Source organism: Anser anser (assembly GCF_964211835.1).
Source record: "Anser anser genome assembly, chromosome: 2".
NCBI classification, from domain to species: Eukaryota; Metazoa; Chordata; class Aves; order Anseriformes; family Anatidae; genus Anser; species Anser anser.
In genome coordinates this window covers 138,777,681-138,799,476 of record NC_139721.1, presented here as the reverse complement: position 1 = coordinate 138,799,476, position 21,796 = coordinate 138,777,681, and the positions used below count along the sequence as shown (strand labels likewise).

The window sequence follows — 21,796 nt, the reverse complement described above, 5'->3', positions numbered from 1 at the left end:
CAGACTGTGCCCAATTGGAGAAAATTAGTAAATATGTAGTAATGAGCTCCATTTTACAGAGAGGAATCAGTCAGCAGTGAATTAGATGGGGTGTTTCAGGGAGAAAGGAAAGAAATCTTGTGACCGTATCCAAGTATCTTTAAAGCTTTGTCATAAGGCAAAAAAAATATTATGTTTAATTTGTACCTGATGGTTTTCACTGTTTTGTTGTTGGTTGGTTTTCACTGTTTGTTTGTTTTTTGTTGTTGTTGTTTGGTTGTTTGTTTTTTTGATGGTGGTTTCTTTTTTTGGTTGTTTTTTGTATTTTCTTTCCCAATGGGCAGGAAGCATCTCTCTGGAAGTGTCCCCCATCTCTACATGTACTGTTGAGATAGATTGCGTATTATCTTCACTCATCTCTACACGTTGTGTTTTATCAAGACAAGGATGGACCATGACAAACTCTAGAGCTACTTTTTCCTCTGGTCCACGTGGAATACGTGGTTAGAGCTAGCTCTTCTCCGGAGAAGGATGAGTCAAATTGTAATTGGAAAGACAAAGCAGTACCTGATACCAGATAGCACGCCGTGTTTTCTCATGGTGATCTATAATCCCTGGCTCCCATTGGTTGGACAGAGACACGAGATGTGCTTCTGGCCTATTGTGTGCTTCCCGCAGTCAGCAGGGACAGCTTCATTCAGGACGGTAACACCATATGCTTTTAAAGTATTTAACCTGTATTATCATAATGAGATCCCCTGGCTTTCGAAATCTCTTTGACAATTCACTGGAGCAAAACAAAAAGTGGTCTTTATTTGTATTGCTTCACCACGCGCACATGCGTCCGAGCGGTCCTGAATTTCAATGGCACGATGCCGAATTCTTTCTTCTGTGTCCATTTGAGCTGGCAACTGACACAAGCCCAGCCAATCGAAGGGACGATGTCGTCATTCTGGTCAGCTCAGCTGTGTAAAACAAAATAAATCTGAAAAGGTGACAGTTACCAGTAAAATGGCAAAAAGGGCTACCTACTGAAAAGCCTGTCTGATTTCCTTGCTTCTGACCAGGGGCGCTCAGAAGCCCAGAACCACTATGTAAAATTACCCTTTTCTGCTTGTTAGCTGCAGAGGTGACTGCTGTAGCCCTATCCAAATAGTTTCATTTTTTATTTTGGGGGGGGGGGATTTTAAATCTTCAGTGTTGCATTTACAAATTGTGTAAGAGTGCCTCTTTAGCACTGCTGTGGGGAAACTGAATTTTGCCTGCTTTGCCCTAGCCAAGCTGCAGGGAAGCTATCGCCCAGCAGTGTACGTGTCAGCAGGCAGTGCTGAAAAGTCATTCTAATTCACCACTTGCCTGCTTTTAGTCTGTCCTGGGTATCCCAGCGTTGCTGAATCACTGTAGAAAACAGTGTACTGTGCTTCTAAGTCTTCATCTGTCCAGCTGCAGGGCATGAAACCATAGTAGTTATAGTGAAGGAAGGTCTGCATAAAAGGGAAATCCTGGACTCATCTACTGTATGTGAGCCACATTTTGTCATTGTAGATTTAATCAAAAGCTGAAAGTAGCCAGTAGTGTTTTTTAGGCCCTAGATTTTGAAATTCAGTGTAAACCTGGCTTAGGAGAGAAAAGCAGAGCCTAAGAGCACAACAGTTAAGCTTCATTTTGAAATGCACTTTTTATCTTAATAGATAAATGCAAGTAGATGTGTACAGTCATTGTGCTGCTGCAGTGTTTGTGCTGCTTGAAAAAGATGGAGTGCTAAGTACTGAAGATGGGAGGTTTAAATTTCTCTTGCATCTTTTAGTACCAGACAATGTCTATACATGAATGTTGAGGGTCAGTTTAATTATTTAACTAATACTGGATTTGCATAATCTGGCTTTCATGAAAAGGCTAATAAGATGCAGTTGTGGTGGGCAGCTGAAAGCAATTTGGGTTTGAGTCCAGTAATAACAGTACTAAACAGAGTTGAAATTGTAACATCAATTTTGTAAAATGTTAAATTAGTGCTAAGCTGTGAAAGATAACTGCAGGATCCAAGATATTTTTTGGCTCTCTGATACTTTTAGTGCCATTATTTTCATATGTTAACAACATAATGGTTTTATGAGACTGTTCCAGCTGTGCTTTACTTAATATCAAAGAATAAGATCACCACACTGATAGAATATGCCCTAAATTTAACACACAAGGGAAAAACTCCAGGCATTGGACTACATTCTCCTCTTGATATCTGAGAATTTATCATCTTATTCCTATTAGTTTAAAATAAGAGCTATAGACTGAATTTTGCCCTCTTCAGCCATAAAGAAAATCCCACTATCATCAGTAGAATATGTGCAGATGGTGAAATGGACTGAGGGCATACCAAGGCCCTCGTCACATAAAACCCCCATCTCCCTTAAGCCACACGTGGGGATGGAAGGTGGAGCAGGTGCCCACACTGAAGTCCGCCAGGTGCCCACAGTGTGCCGCAGGAAAGGGTGACCCAGCACCTGACCCAGGAGTCAGGGGGACCTGGAAATAAGTTTAATGGTACTGTAACAGCTCCTGTCAGCTATGGCAATAGCCATAAATACACTGTCACTTATCACTCTCGGCTTTCATGATAAAAAGTCCTTAGTGAGAGCAGGTAACCTAATGCACAGCTTTGGGGAAGGTGAACCAGTGAAGGCCTTCTTGAGGTCTCTCTAGGCTGTCTGAACACTGGTGCTCAGAGCCTTTCCAATCCACAGGTCAGGACAACATCTGCACCTGTGCCTGAAATTCCTGTATCAGAAGCAACACTTCACAACAGGAGTGCTGAAGTTACGGTTGTGATGATGGAAAGGTCAGAGAACTCTGGAAAGGTTTTGGGAAAACATTTGTCTGGGTAGGATGTGGCCTCCATCTGGCATACACCTATTGAATGAAAGAGCATTGTTCATGCGTGTCCTGAGCTACATGGGAAGAGTGTAAAAGAGATTTGAGGAAAGGGGAAGGCTGCTGCATGGAAATAAGGAAGCATTAATGGGATTTCCAAAAACACGGAAAGGATTCTGGGTGGAGAGTTAGTCTGGGAGTTTCTTTAGGGCTGAAGACAAAGAAAATAAAGTAAGCACAACAGATTGAAAACGACTTCACATTTGTTATTACCAATTACACTTGGTAGGACAAGTATTTCAAACCTCCATAGCTAGGAGAGATTGATATCTTCCTTGCAATTATATACCCTATGTCATTCTGCATGAAATTACTGACTACATACTTACTGTCATGATTTTTTTAAGTTGCAGCATTTTGTGGCCAAATCAGCTACAGAGTTGGCAGAAGAAAAAGGAAGCATTACTACTGTTACAGATGAACTTTTGTCAAGGGACAATATCATGTTTTCTTGTACCGTTGCATAGTCTGGAGCCTATTTTTAGTTCATTTCTAGTGCATGATAACTTGCCTTCAGCACTGTGAAGATTCACTTCTAAATCATTTTTAGTGTAGAGGTTTTTAATTTAACAGTGGCTTGTGCTGTAGGAGAGATATTAGTGATATTTCCATGAATGCATGTGCTCAGTTGCAGTGCTGTTTTTCTGTCTTTCCAGATTGTTTAGGACGCAGAAGGTGGAATCCTCTATGCCAGAAGTGCACTGTATTGTATTATTAATATTAGGATAGCAAACGATTCCCACTAGACAGGCTTTGTGGTCCATTGATGCTTTAAGAAGTGTCTAGGCATAAAAGGTGGTTTGAGTTGAAGTGGGCTGATAGCCTGGGATGACATTTGAATGCAGAGGGGACAATGTATAAATGACAATGACTGGAAGGGAGGCAAAAGCTGTTCTGAACTATCCCTATTCTCCCATGGACAGTCATCTCTCCTCTAGGATTATTTCATCACGTGACTCCTCAGTTAGGCTTTGTCTAAGAGGAAAAGTGGAACCACTGAAGGGGAGAAACTGAGGTTTCCAGACAAAGCAGAGTCTTCCAGTGCTGACACACGGCCTGTAACCTAGAGAGACAGCAAAGCTAATGAGAGGCATTGCCTCTGAGGCATCATTTGCAGCATTCAAAATTAACGAAACATTTTACTTTCAGCAAAGTCAAAAAAATAAATAAATTAGTAATGCCATATACGATTTTTTTTTTCTGTGAGGAGAGAGCTTTATGTTGGTATTTTGAGTATATAGTTTATGTTGCCTGATTCTCTGTGAGACAAAGGAACCAAACCAACCAGTGCAAAATTCTTTCTGAAGGCAGCCCCCCTGAAAGTATTTATGCATTGAATACTCCTAGCTGTGGGGAGAAGCTTGCTTACAAACGCAGCGATAATTTAAAACTCAGCTAATAAAAATATATGGATGTATTCTGCCCCAACAAATTTTTGTGTACATGTGGAAGGGGGATGTCCCACATGCTCCATTGTTAAAGTAGTATGAAAAGTCAGAGGGGGGAAAAGAAAAAAAATAATCAGAAAAAATACTAAATTCTCTGATGTATAAATAGATGATGTAGAGGAATAACTGAAACCGTTCGTTCTGATATTTTAAGAAGCTGAGACAAAGTTGGCTATTTCTGTAATTTGATGTCCCACTTATAAATTATTAATGTTGTTTTTCAGTGTAAATGTATTTTGAATTGGGAATTATGGGTGATCATACTCTGCTATTAGTACCTTGCAATTAATTCTGTACATCCATTTCTATAACTCTTTTGAAGTTAATGTAAGGACTGATTGTGCATTATACTTTCTGGCATGTCTATTTTAACAATACAGTCACAGCATGTAATGTCATAGTGTAAGCCATTTTATTAATTTTCTTCATGAAATTTTTATTCTGCAATTGCTTTTAGTATCTCTCATCTTCACTATATGCATGCATGTCTATTAAAATCTAGTTACTTAACAGTCTATCTGCTAAGTTTGATAAAGAATAAAGCTAGTTATCTGAAGGCAGGAAAACTCCACAATTAAATCTGTTCTTGTGCGCTTGAAAGATTCAGCAGTAAGTAACTTGTCACATCATAAAAAGAACAAAATTGAAACAACTTAGTCATCATCATGACTCTGCTTGGTTTCAGCCCACAAAGTCACATCCAGACTATGTAGATATTGTATTTGTTGTTTTATGTATCTGTGTGCAGATGCTTGTAAACACAGAGGTGTAAATGTTGTCAGCATTTAAATTAGGTTAAAAATGCTATTTATGGCTTACTTCAACAACAAAAAATATTCATAATCATCCCTAGGTGAAGACACTCATTTAACAAGCTTACAGCTCCTAATTAATTCTGTAAAGAATGCCATTTGGCAGAGCAGAATTATGAGGTTTACATGTTGATGGTGGCAGGGAAAGATATATCTGTTTTCTATTTATATGGTAAAATTAATTTGTGCTCTTCAGAAAATGGCACATCTCGGAGGTATTGCTCTCAAAATGATCTCAGGATGGAAAGAAATCAGTAATTACAGCACCAGGCATTCAGTTCTGCCCTAATTTTCCCACCAGTTTTTCAATGTTTCAGCTGCCTCAGAGACCTAAAGCACTCTCATTAGGTAGCTGCAGAGGCTGCCTGCTCGCCTGCTCCATCACTCTCACGCTAGCTTTCTCCCTCTCTCTCCATCTCCTGCTCTCTCTTTCTCTCTCTTTCCCCCCCCCCACCTCCTGCCTTGGGAGTGACTGTGAAGATCATTTGCTGGAATGATTGGCAGGTTAGAGGATTCGATCAGATGAGTTCCTCTTAGTGTGGGTCAAAAAGGCTAGTTAGCAGGAGCTGTTGAAAAATGCTAGCAGCATTCGAAATGGGAAATGTCATGACTTCGAGGCAGGGGGTGCCACCTGGAACAGAAAGCCCCCAGCTCATTAGCAAGTTACAGGATGCAAGCTTAACTGGAGGGAGCAGAGGAGGAAAGATAATACCCAATAGGGAAAATTATTGTGAAGTGGAATTGATTTCATGTATAATTTGTTTATCACTAGAGGGGACAAATGCTGTCCTCCTGACATGTGCGGAGGAGTGTGGACTATGAATGAAGCAACTTAGCATAATCTCCAGGTTGAGCTTTGGATTTAAAGCATGTGAACTTCTTTCTTCCTAACTGTGGAAATGATCAGGTCATGTTGTATTAATTAAACCTGACATACTCTCAAATGGTTTATCTGGGCAATTTTAGCAATTTAACAGAACGTGGTAGATATGAGCTGCATTCGTTATTGACACGGGACACTGTTTTGTTTTCTGAGTGCCTTGATGGTTTTTTCTTGTAAGCAGCTGTTGTAAAAAGACATGTTTCTATTGCAAGTTGAATTATAACATAGCTCATTTTTAAAGCTTAGTCAGACTGCATAAAATCAGAAGCCAATTCCAGTTGCATGGTATAATTTCATTTCCAGGAAAGACTACACACTCTTAGAAAATATGGGTTTAAAAATAAATAAAGCATTGAGATTTAGTTTACGAAATTTAATCTGAAATGAAGACTACAAGGTCTGCTGGCTGTTAGGGACTTAAAAGAATGCTTATATAAAATATCAGCATTACAAAATGCTTATTTTTCTCTGAGACATTCTGCAATGGTAGCATTGCAGGGAAACTCTTCATTCCAGGCACTGTAGCTAGCCTGTGGTTATTCATATTGGTAACCATTCAATTGTTTCACTGGTTTGTATTTTCATATAAACAACATATTTCATATCAGTATAAATGAACTATATAGATTTTCTTTCCCATTATTTTTTTCAGAAATGTGAAAAACATAGTATGGGACCATGGTACCTTCCAGAATCTTTTATCATGGTATGGTTTAGAGGCTCTGACTCGAGCTCTGCTTGTCCTGAAAACAATGGGGGAATGCCATGGTCTTCAGTGGGAGTAGAGCTGGCTCTGTTATCAAAACTAACCTAGACACAGCAATACCATCGTGGGCTGAGTAAATGAGATTTAAAGGCTGCAAGCTGTTCCTGATGAACTGTTTTGTGAACTATATCTCTTCTCGTTGAGGAATTTTCTCTTTTATATATTACATCTCAGAAGTTTCAGTCTTGTGCTTATACATACAGTCTCTTGGTTGAATGCTGAGGAGTGTTTGCTTAATGTTCTGATCCTTGATGATTTTTTTCAGCTTTCATTTTATTTCATCCATCAAAGATTTCAAGTTAGTAATGGAGTAGCCAGGGTTTGTTTTATTGAGTAACCACAGGCTGTTGAATTTCCCTTTCTCTACCTAATGTGAATCAGAATCAGATTTTTTGAAAAGACTTTCTTAATCAAAATATTTGTACAGAGACTTACAGACGAGTGTTTTCTGTTTTGTATTTCATATAAAAAGCTTGCCATTAACAGTCTGCTAGTTTGCCAAAACGAAGAGTTAATAAAGCACTGTAAACACAGGCATTCTTTACCTTTCAGATAACTTTTCAGTGCAAAGTTCTTTCAGAAGCACGCTGTGAATATTGGCTGCCATAGTCTGCTCTAATGAATGTACAGCCTCAGTCCTTTGCAGAGCAATAAAGAGAGGAGAATATTGGAATAAAAATATCCTCTGTACAGATACCCTGGGAGAATTTTTCACACCTTGGGTAGCTCTCCAGATGCTCAACTAATGTTTAAGTAAAAATCTGGAAATGAGTTTGAAGAGTTCAGAAGGTATCCATTACTCAGTATCTGCACTGCTGCTTTGTTTGGGGAAGTGATATGCATTTAGTTACTTGAATGGAATTTGAAAGTTAGAGTTCTGTTACAAAAGGAGAGCAAGTTGGCTGGGAAATCTCCAAGTAGGTTATCTTAGTGGAGTAAAGACAAGGATCAGTAAGCACTCAAACCTGCGTAGACCTGCTAGACTTTAAACCTGAGATATATTTGAGGGACCTACGGTGTCTATCTGCATCTGGCAGCAGCTGTTTTGACATGAGCAGAAGAATGTTTTGGCTAGGAAGTCAGGCAAGTACAGATAACCTCTTTTCCTGGGACTGTGTGCCACAGGTTACAGACCTGTACATGTCCTATGTTCACAACCAACTAAGTTATCATTCAGAATTAGAAGAATGTAGTTAGAGTTAGACAGCAAATATTCCCCACAAATCCACATTTTCTTGCAAGTAAAAGAAATGTAGCCTAAAGCAGAAAAAGGAATTTAACCATTATTCCTCCTTTCTTTTTTTAACCAGATGGCTTCTGTTTTTTCAATTTTGATTCACGGATTTCTAAGCTTCTAGGAGCTTCGTAATCCAAATGAAGAATAGTAGCAAGGAAGGAATAAGTGTCTCACTGTCCCTCAAACTTACCAGGAAAGCATTCCTGCAGTTCTTTGACATTCACTCAAATCCTGAGTTTTTTCTCCTTAATGAATCCTATTTTGTTCCTTGACTCTCTAGGGAAGATCAGGCGGCAGCAGTGAGTGAGGGAATCACATACTCATCATCTCATTTCTGTATCTCTTCTTTTCTTCTCCAAATTTCTGAGGCATCGCTGGAACCTGCTAGTGTGCATTCTGTGAAGTTACCCATCTTTGTGAATCACTTTACAGCCAGGAAGGAGCTCAAGCACGCAGTCCATAGTCCACGTCAGTGACTCCTTTCATCATTATTTGTGTGTAAAAACACTTACTGTATGAATTGCATGTGTCTTTTTTTTGAGGAGGTAGATGTGTAGAAAAATTCAGTGAGGCCCAAGGTCATCTAAACAATTCTATGTAATATGAGCAGTTGTTGATGAAATGTGGTTCAATCAGTAAAATTTCAAATTTTGTTTTATGTATTATGTTTCAAATTAAATAGGGCAGTATAAAACAATCCTTAACTTGAACCTAGGATTCAGTCATGTCCTTTTTTTTATTTTTTTCTGTCTGCATTCCATGGCTTTAATACCAATCGCTAATTTTCTTTTCCATCTGCATTGTTAGCTGCGTTTTGAAGTAAACCAATATGTGTCTCTCAAAATCTTTTTTCTAAGACTTTGCTTTACACCTTTTTTTTTTTTTTAACCAAGTCCTACCCCTACATTAAATATCTGAAAAGGCTATTTACATATATATTAAAATCTGTAGTAGGCATGTTTAGATAGAGTAAGGCACACAGAAGACTTCTTGACCTGACCCTGTCAAAATCCTTGACCAGGAACCTTAAGCATAAGTCTTGATTTTGATTTTCTTAGCAGATGGAACATAGATTTGGATCATTAACCCGTGCCATATTTCCTCAAAGAAGCTAAAAGATGAGAATTTCTGAATTTTCAAGTACTGCAGTTGCTGTCTTGTGTAGGCTGTACTGCTCACTTCCCGTAATCACCTCCAACTTCATGGCTTTCCAGGAAGCTACTGTACCAGTTTGCGTGATATTGAAAGTAGGAAGGTTACCAGTAAGTCACAACATTGCTTATTTCACAAGACCGAATAATGTAGTCCTCTCTCCCTTTGTGAGAATCCTAAATGCAGGATAGAGAAACCACAACACAATTGGGGATTTGGAAAGATGTTTGAAATGTACCTCAGTGGAACAGAGTGATTTAGAAATCTAATTCTTTCCATGAGTTACTGTGAAAGATAGAGAGTAAACAGAACTCAATCTGAATGCATGAGTCTTTATAGAAGCACAAGAGGTAGAAAAACATCTCCGCTTGTAAGACTCTAGGAAGAAATTCTACTCGAGATCAGCTAAAGCAAAAAAGGGCAAAAAAGCAGGAGGTCCACCAGGTAACATCTGCAAAGCTTCTTTTTTTGTCTGGTGTTTCTCAACTATTTTATTTGTATGAGACCAACACAGTTACTTGCTAACATTGAGGAATCGTCAAAATTTTCAGGTCATGTTTTTGAGAGAAGCATACTTTTTGCTGTATATTCTGACTTTCTGTTGTTAATCCACTATGCGTTGTGACCATGATAACGAATAAATTTAAACAAACAAGCGCGCCACGAACCCCCATCTCCTAATAAATAAATAAATAAATAGATCCAGATTGTGATGATGAAACAGTTGATCATCTTACATGGATCTACAAGCTTGCTGTAGTCGAGAAATAAAGGGAGGGAAAGAGGATTTTAGAAACATATTATCCAGTTTATTCTTAACATTAAGATCTGTTTCTCAAAAGATGGTTGTACTTCAACGTTTGAAGCAAAAAATGGCAGTGTCTTTTTAGTCTAAAATAGTCTACAAGTTCAAAGCAAACATAGTATAAGGTTATGTTCTAAAGGCAAGTGGATACTACTAAAAAGCAAAACCACAATGATTAATATGTGAACATACTTAAAATGAGTTGTTCCATAACTCTTGTTTGAAGCTTTGCCCTCTCTCTTGCTTATCTCTTCCTTTGTTTATTAACTTTATTTATTCTAAGATCTGAGACCTAGGATGTAAATTTTGTAGATCACAGATTTTACTTACCTTGTTCTTGGAAGTTCATAGCCCATTTTGTGGCACTGGAAAAAAATGCCATGTAATAAAAAGGAATTTCAGTGCTGTGTTTGTCCCTTTTGGCACAGTTACTGAATCTGTGATGTGTAAAACACACACACGTATACGCACGCACATGCACACCCAGTCCCACTGTGAATTCTTTGCAAAAGCCAGTGATTTCTTTGCTTTTGGTGCACATCCAAGTGGAAAACAGATTGGAATGTGAAGAGACTTAGCTTTGTAGTCGCTTGCTTTTGTATATGGACTGTGTGCAGTTATGATGGATAGGTGTCCTGTGAGTCCCAAATTTTCTGAAAGTCAACAGAATTCCAGCAGAAAGTAGTCAGTAAGTAAACAGCACTGTCAGCCCTTCCTTCATTTAACCTAAACCAGAAAACAGATAAGGGCAGACATGAGGTCACATTTTACCTTTTAAGGTAAATAATCCATGTCGGCTTCCCCCAGCATTCCGTCTCAAAAGGGATAAATATGGTCTGTGTACAATGCTGAGTCCATCATACCTTATTCCTGTGAGAACCCTGGCATGCAGGGTGCATTTCCACGTGCAACACAAGGAAGGTTTGGACTTGGTCTGTGCATGTGTTGTGGGGAGGGGGAAGAGTGGTGGATAAAATGCATTAAATCTGCATAACTTTTGAAGATTTTAGATTGGTCAAATACATATACTCTGGCACTAATGGAAACAGATCGCTTATCACCATGTCTAATGAATTAGAAATGTATGTTCATTACTCCCTGTTACCCAAATAGGATGTCCATCATTCTGTATTAATGACATAGCTTCATTCTACTCATTTCATTTTTCTTTATGTTTTACCTGAATAGCTCAGTGCTGCCATGGGGTCCTTTATCATATGGCAGACTTTGCCTTTTGAACTGCCTACATCACAGTTTTCGGCAGCTCCCTATCTCCACCGTCATTCCTTTTCTTTGCTCTAAATGTTTCCAAGGCAGAGGAAAAGAGAGAGAGAAAGAGAGAGAGAAAGAAAGAAAGAGAGAAAGAAAGAGAAAGAGAGAAAGAAAGAAAGAGAGAAAGAAAGAGAAAGAAAGAAAGAAAAAGAAAAAGAAAGGATTAAAAGAAAAAAAAAAGAGAGAGAGCAGGGAGAAAGAGACTGCTGTGGAAAACTAAAAGTTTAAAAGAAAACCAGAATGAATGCTTCACTTGTTGGCTTTTAGCACAATTACCATACCTTAGGAAATATGCAGGGAATAGTTAATTATGACTAAATGAGCTCCTTTTAAAGCTCATGGCAGGCCCCAGCATCCAACTGTCAGTGTTGTGAAAGATACTGAATTGGAAGGCTGGTCTCCCTGTCAGCCAGTAGGATGGTCTGCCTGAGTAAAATAGACAGTGAAAAGATAGCTGGGTTTGAGTAGCCTCAGCAAGGGAAACACGTATAGCATTTGCATACTTCTGCTGCAAAGGGGGTTTAATCCGAAGAAAGGAGGAGATTTCTGTATTGTCAGCCAAGGCTTTGTTCAGGGCGAAGAGCAGAAGGAAATCTGATGAAGGGGCCTTTCTGAAGCCCTTACTCACAGACGTGAGGTTGTCCTAGTAAAGTTATGTACTTTGGGATTGTTTACACGCTATTGTCTGTTTGGAGATCTTCTAAACTGAAAGACTCAAAGTATTCCTCTTTGCTAACACAAAAGCGGGGAATTTGTGTGGTAAAAATAACTTACACTGCAAAACTGAACAAGTTCTTTTCATTATGTGCACAAAATATCCTAAAGATCCTTTTTTGGTGTAGACGAAGTTCCCTGATATTTCTCAGCCGAACTCATATATCACAAAATGTTTTCAGACTAGGAAAAATAGAAAAAGGAGAATTATGTTCTCAGAGTAGAGATAGCAGAAAAATCAGATAACCTTCAGGCTTAAGTCAGCCAAATTCTTACTGCCTCCTCCAAAACAATTCTTTGCTAAGCAGTTTCCTGCTAACTAAAAATAGTGTTTTAAAATTCATTCAGAGTAAAGGATTGTATCTCCACTCAGATCTCTTCTGTACTATTTTTTTTCTCACCTGAGAGATGGGTCAGAAGCCCTAAACTAAACCCATTTTGCAGATAATCTGTAGCAGAACCAGTACATTCCTAAAACCTTTCCAGATAAAGTAAGTGATTAGTATTTAAAAACCAAAACCTATTAAATTACTCCTCCTTGGAATAACTATCCACTGACAGTGTGCACTACCCCCTTCCAAGGTTTTCACATGGAAGAAAGTGCATCATCTCAGGAACATGATTAATATTTGAGGACCAAATAATCTATATAACACTATAGCATCTGAAATATATGGCTTTTGGTTTCTGCTGCTGTAATTTTTGTGTCTTTCCCATAGTCCTAATGATTTTTGATAGTGTTTAATTATTTTTGTCAATCACAATAAAGATCGCATTCCTTGTGGAAGTAGTTTATACACTATTACAAAATTTTGTTCTATAAATATCTCTGTCGATATTTAGTTAGCTCGTTTTCCCTTCAGCTTTGTAGCTAATAGTCATTGTAAAGTAACATATGTTTCCCTCTCATGCTTTGTGAGTGTGAGGGACAGCAAAGTCTCTGCTTGAATTGTCTTTAACAAAAATCACTGCTGCTTTTAAGGCTTGGTCACATTCTGGGAAAGAATGTGAAGAATGATTTCTAAGATATGAAGAGTATCTGGATATATCTGTATGGATATATCTGTGTTTGCTCCACAGTTTTTTAATAGCTATAATCCAGGAGAAAAAAATATTAATATTAATAAATGACTGAACTTATAATTAAATTTGGCACTCAGTTACAGTGGCTTCTTTTTTTTAACCTCAGATGCTTCCTTATGCTCATTCAGAATGGATGTTGGTGTTTGGGCATATTTTTTGTTCAATGAATAATAATAAACATGAATCATTAAATACTTAATCATCTGTTAGCCTTGTTTGCTCCCACATGGATGTCTCAAAACCTGACAGAAACACCAAGCAGAAGCACCAGAGCACCTCTGGTCAGAGTGTTGATGCAACCTGAAAATCAGGCACCAGAAAGGTGGGTAGGTGGAAGAAAATGTTCTGTATCCAGTTGCTTGCTGAGCATTAACTGCCATCTGGACTCTAGAAAAGCCTGAATGAATTTTGGCATCTCCCTTTCTCTTCCACCCTACAGAAAACTAGAAGGGGAGATCAAATGTCAGCCAGGATGGGAGCTGAACTGAGGCATCAGCTGGCACTCACTGTGCACTTCACACCTTCTCCTACTAGTTTAATTTATGCCTTCAAGTGTTTACATTTTTGCAACTAATTTGTGTAGTAGAAAATAAGGTAAACTGTGCTGCAAGGGTTATTTACCAAAAGGTATTTTCAGCCAGGAAGCAAAACGGTGCTATCCATAAAGTAGTTTTTGACTGCCTACAGAGACGAATAAAGAGTTTGAATCCAACGTGGGTATAATGTAGCATACAATTTCAGAACAGTTAATTTTATATTAACTCATAAGTTTTTATTGCTTCATAAGAAAGTGATAGCATCCTCCTACAGTTCTTACCTCCTCAAGGAAATAAACTCATGTGGATGTCTCACATGCTGGCCATCTTTTTTGTGCAGCCTTCAGTGGTTATAAAGGACTCATGCTCAGAGAGAAACAGTGTTGGGAAAACAAAGAAAGGAACGCGGTAATAATAAACATGTCATTTAAACCTTACAGGAAAATGAATGTGGTTTATTCAAACATCCATTTTAAAGAATAGCTAATAATAATATTTTAGTAACACAAAGGGAGATCTGCTGCTGCTCCCATTCTTGGGCTCCATTCCCATTGAAGGCAGCAGGAGCTGCACGTACAGATCCAGAGTGCTTGTATCTCGAATACCATCTAACACAAAGTTGAACAGTGTTAAAAACTAGGAAACAGGCTCACTCCAACACTTACAGGCAGTGCGTAGCAGGAGGAAGGAATGTTTTCACTTTTCTTCTCTTCCTTTTTGTTTCGAGGTAAATGTGCGATCTCCAATTAGAAATTAGCCTTTGTTAGCAGCAGTCAACTGCGCCTCATCCCGGTTTGCGTTTTTCCTGTGAGAAGCGTGTCAGAATTTGGGGGAACTAAATATACTTCTTTGTTGGCGAGCTTGTCAAGCACAGCACTGTGTTCGCTTTCCCACCAGGAAGGTCAGGCCGCTGGGGGGCCGTGCTATTTTCTGAAATGATCCCTACTGTCTGTCCATGCTGTCTGACAGATTGAAACAGTTGTCTGTGTCACCGCTTTCAATGCTTTTTAAATGCCTCGCTTTCCGTGAAAGACATAAAATATGTAGGCAATGAGGAAAAAAATGTTAAAGGAATGATTCTTTTTCCTGTGTAAAGAAGTATTAGGTTTTCTTTTCTAAAATAAACTTAATTTTGTTTAAAATATGTTTCTAAGCTGACTTAGGAAAAAAAAAAGTTGATCTGGAAGAATGGGTAAGTCACTGCGTGCATTCTGTTTCTGAAACCTCATTTTAAAATCGGGGTAATAAAATTATTAAACACATGCTCATTCAGTAGCTGAAGTGAAATAGCAAGTTTTCTTTGTTCACTTCTACTTCAGTTTAATATATTTTGATCTGAGGTATGTATAGAGCCTGAAGAAATTGGTGCTGTGCTGAGCCTTCAATACTCTCCAGATAATTGAACTAATTAAATCTTTACCAACATTAACACAACTCCAGCATTCCTTGGACAGTGGTTAATTATTGCATGAACATGGCAAGCTTAAACTAAACAGATGAAAATAGAGTCCTGTGGAATGGGTATTGAGTTTATTCTTTATTCATCTTTTGATAAGGTTTAATTAAAACTGCCTCTCTCCATTGTGGTGAGAATGAATGTACTTGTTTTCTTAGTGAAAGCCAAATTATTCACTTCAGCCATGGTTCAATAATCAAAGCCTTTGCAAAGTTTTGGGTTATATTGTAGCTGTGGAGATATAATTGCTGCAATTCTCTATGAAGGTTTTATCTTTTTATTACATTTTCTTTTATTTTTTTTTAATTTATTTAAAAAGAAAATTAGAGCATCTATTTTCTGATTCGCTATTGTACTGTGTTTTATGCAGGGCATTCTTTGTAAACAGGGAGTGAGCTGTTAAAAGTAACATTTAAAATAAAAGATTTTATAACTGGAATATAAAATTCTTTTTAAAAATCTGTATTACAGTCTTTTAGACTATTACACAAAGTAAAATTTAAGCATATATCAAAAGATATCCTCGTTAACCATTGAATATTAATAAAGGAATGGTCACTTCTTTTAATGAGGTAATGGCATGGAGGTTATGTAACTCACCGTGCTCATGCAACTGCTAATTACTCCCTGGGCAAAATTTGTTGAGAGAACTGGTGCCAGCTCCTAAGGTTAGAAGATGAGACTTTGAAAAGTATACCAGCTAGAGCTACATAACTCTGCATATGAAGTACAAACTACAGTACCAGAGATACGATGGAGAAAACAAGTCCCTGAAAATAATGTAAAATTTCCAGCAATACAAATGGGATACAACTGAAGAGAAGTTAGAAGTGATTGTGACCATGTATACACGGATGCAGACTGATATCACGTGTGTTGCCGTGGATTTGCCTTTCCAATTGGAGTGCTGTAAGCTGATTAGGCTTTAACTGTTAAGTATAAACTCATCCTGAAAACCCACATACATTCATTGAGAAATGGCACAGCAGGTAGGAAAAGGATCATTGTTCATTATAAATAAATAAATACTGCTCTCCTTTCATACAGTTCTGCACGTGACTTAGATGGACCACAAAAAGGTCATCAAAAGAGTTGCACAATTTTAATGGCGTTCTGGCGACTCAATCCATGTTTGGAATAATGTTCTGGCAGAACCTTGGCTTCCTGTCAGCCTTCTGCATTTCTGAAATTTTGGTTTCACTTTCTGTGATTTATCATAAGTGACTGTGACATTGTTCTGTCTTGAACTCATGTTGTCATGAGCATATTCTAAACTGGCACAGTGGTTTTGATTTAAGGGACAAAAAAGCATATGCTTCATGGTTTTTTGTTTTTGTTTTTATGAGTTTTCTCTTACAGTGAATTTCACTGGGTAATAAAACATTCAAGACTATAAGTCAAATCCTGTGCCAAAGGAGAAAATAATCTCAGCAGGGTCTCTTGAACCATGGAGTTGAACTTAGCTGGTCGCTCTTCCTCCTTCCGAGTGAAACCCAGAGCATGCTTGGTGCATGTCTAAGGAATCCAGAACCGTTCAGAGTCACGGGCCAAAGGGTGGGTTGTTGGAAAGCTGGAGTCAGATCCACAGCAATGTGGTACCCCTGCTCTTTGCCATGAAGCAATAGCATTTTTGTCCCAGCTGACCTGCGTAAGTTTTCTGTAAGCCATTTACACAGGTTTTACACTGAAGTCAAGATTTGCTCCATTCTGTTTCTTGAGGTATGGGAATGTCTGGAAGAGTGGGGACACTAGGTGCTAGTAGTGCCTTTGGAGTACTAGGGAGTGCATGCATATGATCAGTTATATTATGGTGGTAAAAGCTGTATTCTACTTTCCCGCTGACAGTATAGCAAAGTCATTAGAAATTCGAAAAACTGTGTTAAGTTCGGTCATCTCTGAGACCAGACGTTCACTCCCAGTTTTTTATTAAATAGAGCTTTCCTATTTTGTTAGATTTATTTTTACTTGGCTTAAAGAAAATAGGTATGGCAGAACCGTTATTTTTTTTTTCTGAGCTCCTTTCTGCTACATTTTGTCTTTCAAAGCAGTGGAAATGTGTTATTCTATAAAGTAGATTTCTTAATTATTTTAAGGGCTTTAATGTATTTTTGCATGAATTTCACTCCTTTAGAGCTCTGTTTATATATTGCATATAGAGATTTTCCAGCATTTAATACAATTAGCTGTGGTTCCGCAGTTGTTAAGATGGGGTCTAAGCACTCCTGCTTTGCCCAGCAGAAGAAATTTGATCTGGATCAAGAACGGACACCTGATCTGATTTACTGAGTGTACAGTGGCTCTATGCTGTTAGTGGGGAACAGAGAACCTGGCCTACCGTAAAGCTCCTGATTCAAATTAAACCCATCAGATTTTTTGATCAGATTTGAAACTACAGAGTTAGATTATACTGAGTCGGCATGGTTTTCACTAGGTCATAGGAGCTCTAAAGCTGGATTTGTAGCATTGTCACACGTACTTCTAACTGTCAATCAGATTTTCCTGAACTCTTAACTGAAAAATTATCTTCTAATATCTGGTTACATTAAAATAATTTTGCTGAGTAATTTATTTTAAATGGTGATAATAATCTTGAATTGGATAGGAAAAACCTGATGTCCTGGAAATAAGAAAAAGTTTAGAGCTAGATTTTCTGAAAAACTGCTTGCTCAAGAGATCGTAATCTAATCTGAGGGGATTGAAAGATTTGAAGATGTCTTCTTTAAATGTGAAGAGATTGTTGCATGTTAATTATTTATTAATTCATGTGAGTTAATACCCATTAGCATTTTTGAATATGGGCTATAGTGCACTGTGACAGCTTTGCATATCATCCCTACAGATGTCTTAATTTAGAGAGATTCTTATGTATTTGGCTAATACCAGACATTCACTAAAATGTGTGTAAATGTGTTTATTAAGGAGCTTCCCAGCACTCCCCCAGAAGCCATGGGGTAAAGAGGACAGACTGGACTATCTTGACTTCTGACTGCATTAATTCCTTTTAAATTAATGAGATGTTCCTTTGCCATTTTTTTTTCAATGATGAGACTTCTTCACGTTTCTTAAAATTGATATGTAAGCAAGAATAGTTCTGCTTACATCCTTGCTTTTTGATTAAGCATAAAATCTACAGGAGTGCGAAAAGGTGACTTCCCTAAAAGCAGGCCCATGTATAATTTACAGGGCTACCACAAAGAAATCCTAATGACTTACGCATACATGACTTATTAACTTGCCTCCAGCCACAACATTTACATGGTAAGAAGTTGTCATCTTTATGCTATCAACTGCTACTTGATCCATTTCAATGCTTCCATTTCTTTATAGTTATTATTTTGTGATGAACAGTCTTTATATTTGCTGTCAACTTTGTTATTCATTCTTCTTAGGAAGTTCTTCATGATCTGTAGAATGTGACTGGCCACTTGCCTGAAGTGGAAAATAAGGTTTTGACATTTCAATATTTATAAATTTACCACATTTTTGCCTCTAGAACTTTTGGGTTTTCTTTAGGAGTGTGTTTTCTGTATCATGGAAGAGTAATCTCATTATTTTGTGTTTATCCTCAGATGTGGCTCCCTTTGCTCGGAATAGGGAAAGTTCAGTTGTGCTAAGTACCATGCAATCGTATATTAAATAATATTCTTTCATGCAATGATCTCAAGCCACGTGTTCAGCTTTGCAGACTGTTACCCCTCTCTGCATAAATTCTGCTTTTATTCAAGTAACTGACTGGTCTTTTCATTCATGATTCATTCCTGAATATTCGATGATACTTAACTGCTCTGATCATCATGTTAATTTGTAGATGGGATTCTTGAGTAATTACTGCATTTCTATATCTTATAATATATTCTAGGTGCCTTATGCAGACAGATAGTAAGATAGCAAGTAAATAAAAAGAATATTGCTTTAGGAAAAATGTTAATTTATGCACAATTACAGACAATGTCTTGAATGCATATTATTAACTGAATTCAGGTTATTGTGAAGAACTAAAAATCAGATACAGAAGTAAATAACTAAAATTTATTGAATTTTCTTACCTATAATTACTTGAAATGTGTGAGAACAACATATCAAATGGAGCACTTTTTTCAGCTAGAAAATATTGCTGCTAGGTCCCCAACATAAAGACTTCCTCTCACTTCCTTATCTCCTTCAATGAACTTGAGTTGCTTTAATTCATGTGTTTCAAGTATATTATAGAGCAATCCTCTATCTTAACCTGACATTTCTTCTTAGTCACTGACAGTAGAAATGTTAAAGTAACATTACGTTAAATGTTAAAAGTAACATTATGTTAAATGTTATGTTAAATGTTAAAATTATGTTAAATGTTAAAGTAACAAAGCCTTAACTGGCACTTTCATTGGATTAATTCTCTTTCATTATATTAAGCATTCTATAGGCTGAATAAGTGGCGTGAACTTTTCAATCAGTATTAATCTAGAATGAAAACAAATAAGCCAAATTGTCCTTCATTCATGTTGGCAGGCTGTTAGCAATTTTGAGATGGGAAGGGAATTTGAAGTATGGGTGCCAGGAGTGCTGGGATAGGTGAAATTAACTTTGTTTTATATAGGGCTTTAAATCCGATAAGTACAATTCTCCCTTTTTTTTTCTGTTCAACTAGAGGTGACAACTAGAACATCAGCTATCTATTTCTACTTCAGCTTCACTCTGCCCTTTCTTTCCTCTGCTTCAGATGGTTTGTACACCTCCAGAGCAAATGGTTCTCTCCCTCACAAGAATCAGAGCCACCTACAGTAAACTTCCTAAGACATGTTTTTGACTGCATTTATTAGCTCCATCATCTAAATAAAAGGAAATCTAGGCTCTTTTCCCCCTTCTGTCACAGTACTATGGAACAAAAAGCAGAGACTCCAGCATCTCTTATTTAAGTAGGAGCTGATAATGGAAGAAAAAGATCCGAACCTTCCTAACTAAATGGCAAAATATATCTTCCACTATTTCTGAACCTATCTCTTTCCAGCAAATTCCAGACCTTTATACGAAACTCAAGGGAACCTGCAACCATACAGATAACTGATGGTAGAAAGGTGTTCCTGTCCTTGCACAAAGGCACAGACGTCACTGTCAAGGTCCAAGGCTCCATGCTGATAGAACTGCTGTGATGAGCAGGAGAGGTGACTGAGTGGAAGAATTTGTTCCGTTTCATGAGAACACTGTCAGAAAATGTCTTTATATTTACAGAAAATAATGTAGCCCCGATTGTTTCGACTGTTTTGTTAAACAGGCTATATTCACTGGTTTAACTACATTGGACTAGAGCATCTGAACCAGGAAAGACTGAGTGAATCCAAAAAAAAAATAATCCTAAAATCCTAAAAAGCAAAATGCATGAACCATCAGCCAGTAACAGAGGTCAAGGTATACAAAGCCTGAATAAAAACAGAATACACAGACATACCTGTGATTAACTCATTACAAAGGGTCACAATTAAAAAGATTTCCACTCTGTTGCCTCTAGTCTATTGTTGCAGATATTCCAGTCTTTGCCTCTGAGTATATCTGATGGACAACTGACCAGTAAGATAAGCCAAAAAGATTTTGAATACAATATTCTCCAGACAAGATATGTGAAGGGTCCTCCCTGCCCCTCCCCACCCCCCCCCCAAAGAAAAAAAAAAAGAAAAAAAAAGAAAGTGCTAAGGAATAGCCTTGAATAGCCTTGTCAGTTATTGCCAGGCTCGCTATGCACAGAGCCCCACTAGAAAAGAAAAAAATGTATATAAAATAAAGATCCTATTCAAGTGAAGATGCTGACATGTAGGAGCTAACGTGATACCACTCAGATATCTCTGCTTGCCATCACCCAGATCCAACATTTGAACAAAGTAGCAGAATCTATTAGAGATAAGCAAATGTAATGAGATAAAAAAGTATAGAAAGGAAAATGACCTTGCGATGAACTCAGATGCAGAGCAGGCCTTACCAAAGGAACAAGGCAAAAAAGCCTCTCAAATTCAGAAAAGAATGTGTCTAACATACTGTGGAGGGTTCTTGAGTAGTCAGAGGAATTCTTAAAAGACGAAGCTATACAGCTTACTGCTGGATGAAACTTAGTGTGCAGGTTTGTCTGAGTGATTTTACATTAAAGTGTTCAAAAGATTGTTCCTCTGAATATAGATAAGCTAAATTCTTGAACACATCTTGAAACCTTTCACTATGTTTTCACTATTCCTCAAGCCAAGAACTGACACCCCCCACTCCTGCCACATCTGCAGATAACATTTTCTTAATTAAAGGAATCCAGAAGTAGAAGTTAAACCTTTCTGTGTTCCTTTGGGTTTTATACAATCTTTCATCATCCCAAGGAAATTGAATACTCTTAAGTGAAGAATCAAATCTCAAAGCACTGCACAAGTAAATGAAATCTCTTTTGCACACTAGGGACCTTTTCATCGTAGTTTTGTGTTTCAAGGGATTTCACAACCTTTACTTGAGGGAAACAAATATTCAAATCCCTGTTAGACTGGGATAGAGGAAATATGCCAGGTTCAATTACCACTGGAGTTATTAGCCTCTGAGATTTTTCCATTTGCATCTTCACCGTCTTTTTCTTGAAGTTCTGCATAAGTTATTCCTGGGTTGTGGGAGCACAGAAAGGGAGTGACCGATTTGAAATTAGTCAGAAGCAAGGATCTGCTAGAAGTCTCAGAAATTGCTGAAGTCCCGAGCAGCATGTTTCAGGCGAATTCTAA

The 21,796-nt window shown here is 37.8% G+C and overlaps 1 protein-coding gene across 4 annotated transcripts in view; it reads left to right on the top strand.

Annotated features, from left to right (window-relative positions):
• Positions 1–21,796, top strand: part of CDK14 (cyclin dependent kinase 14) — a 332,201-nt gene that overhangs the window by 269,734 nt on the left and 40,671 nt on the right. The window contains exon 15 of one of the 4 annotated variants that reach the window (XM_083826968.1): positions 324–21,660. The exons of the other annotated variants lie outside the window; for them this stretch is intronic. The gene's annotated coding sequence lies outside the window, so the exon portion shown is untranslated. Of the gene's footprint in view, positions 1–323; positions 21,661–21,796 lie in introns of those variants that run through there. 4 annotated transcript variants of the gene reach the window in all.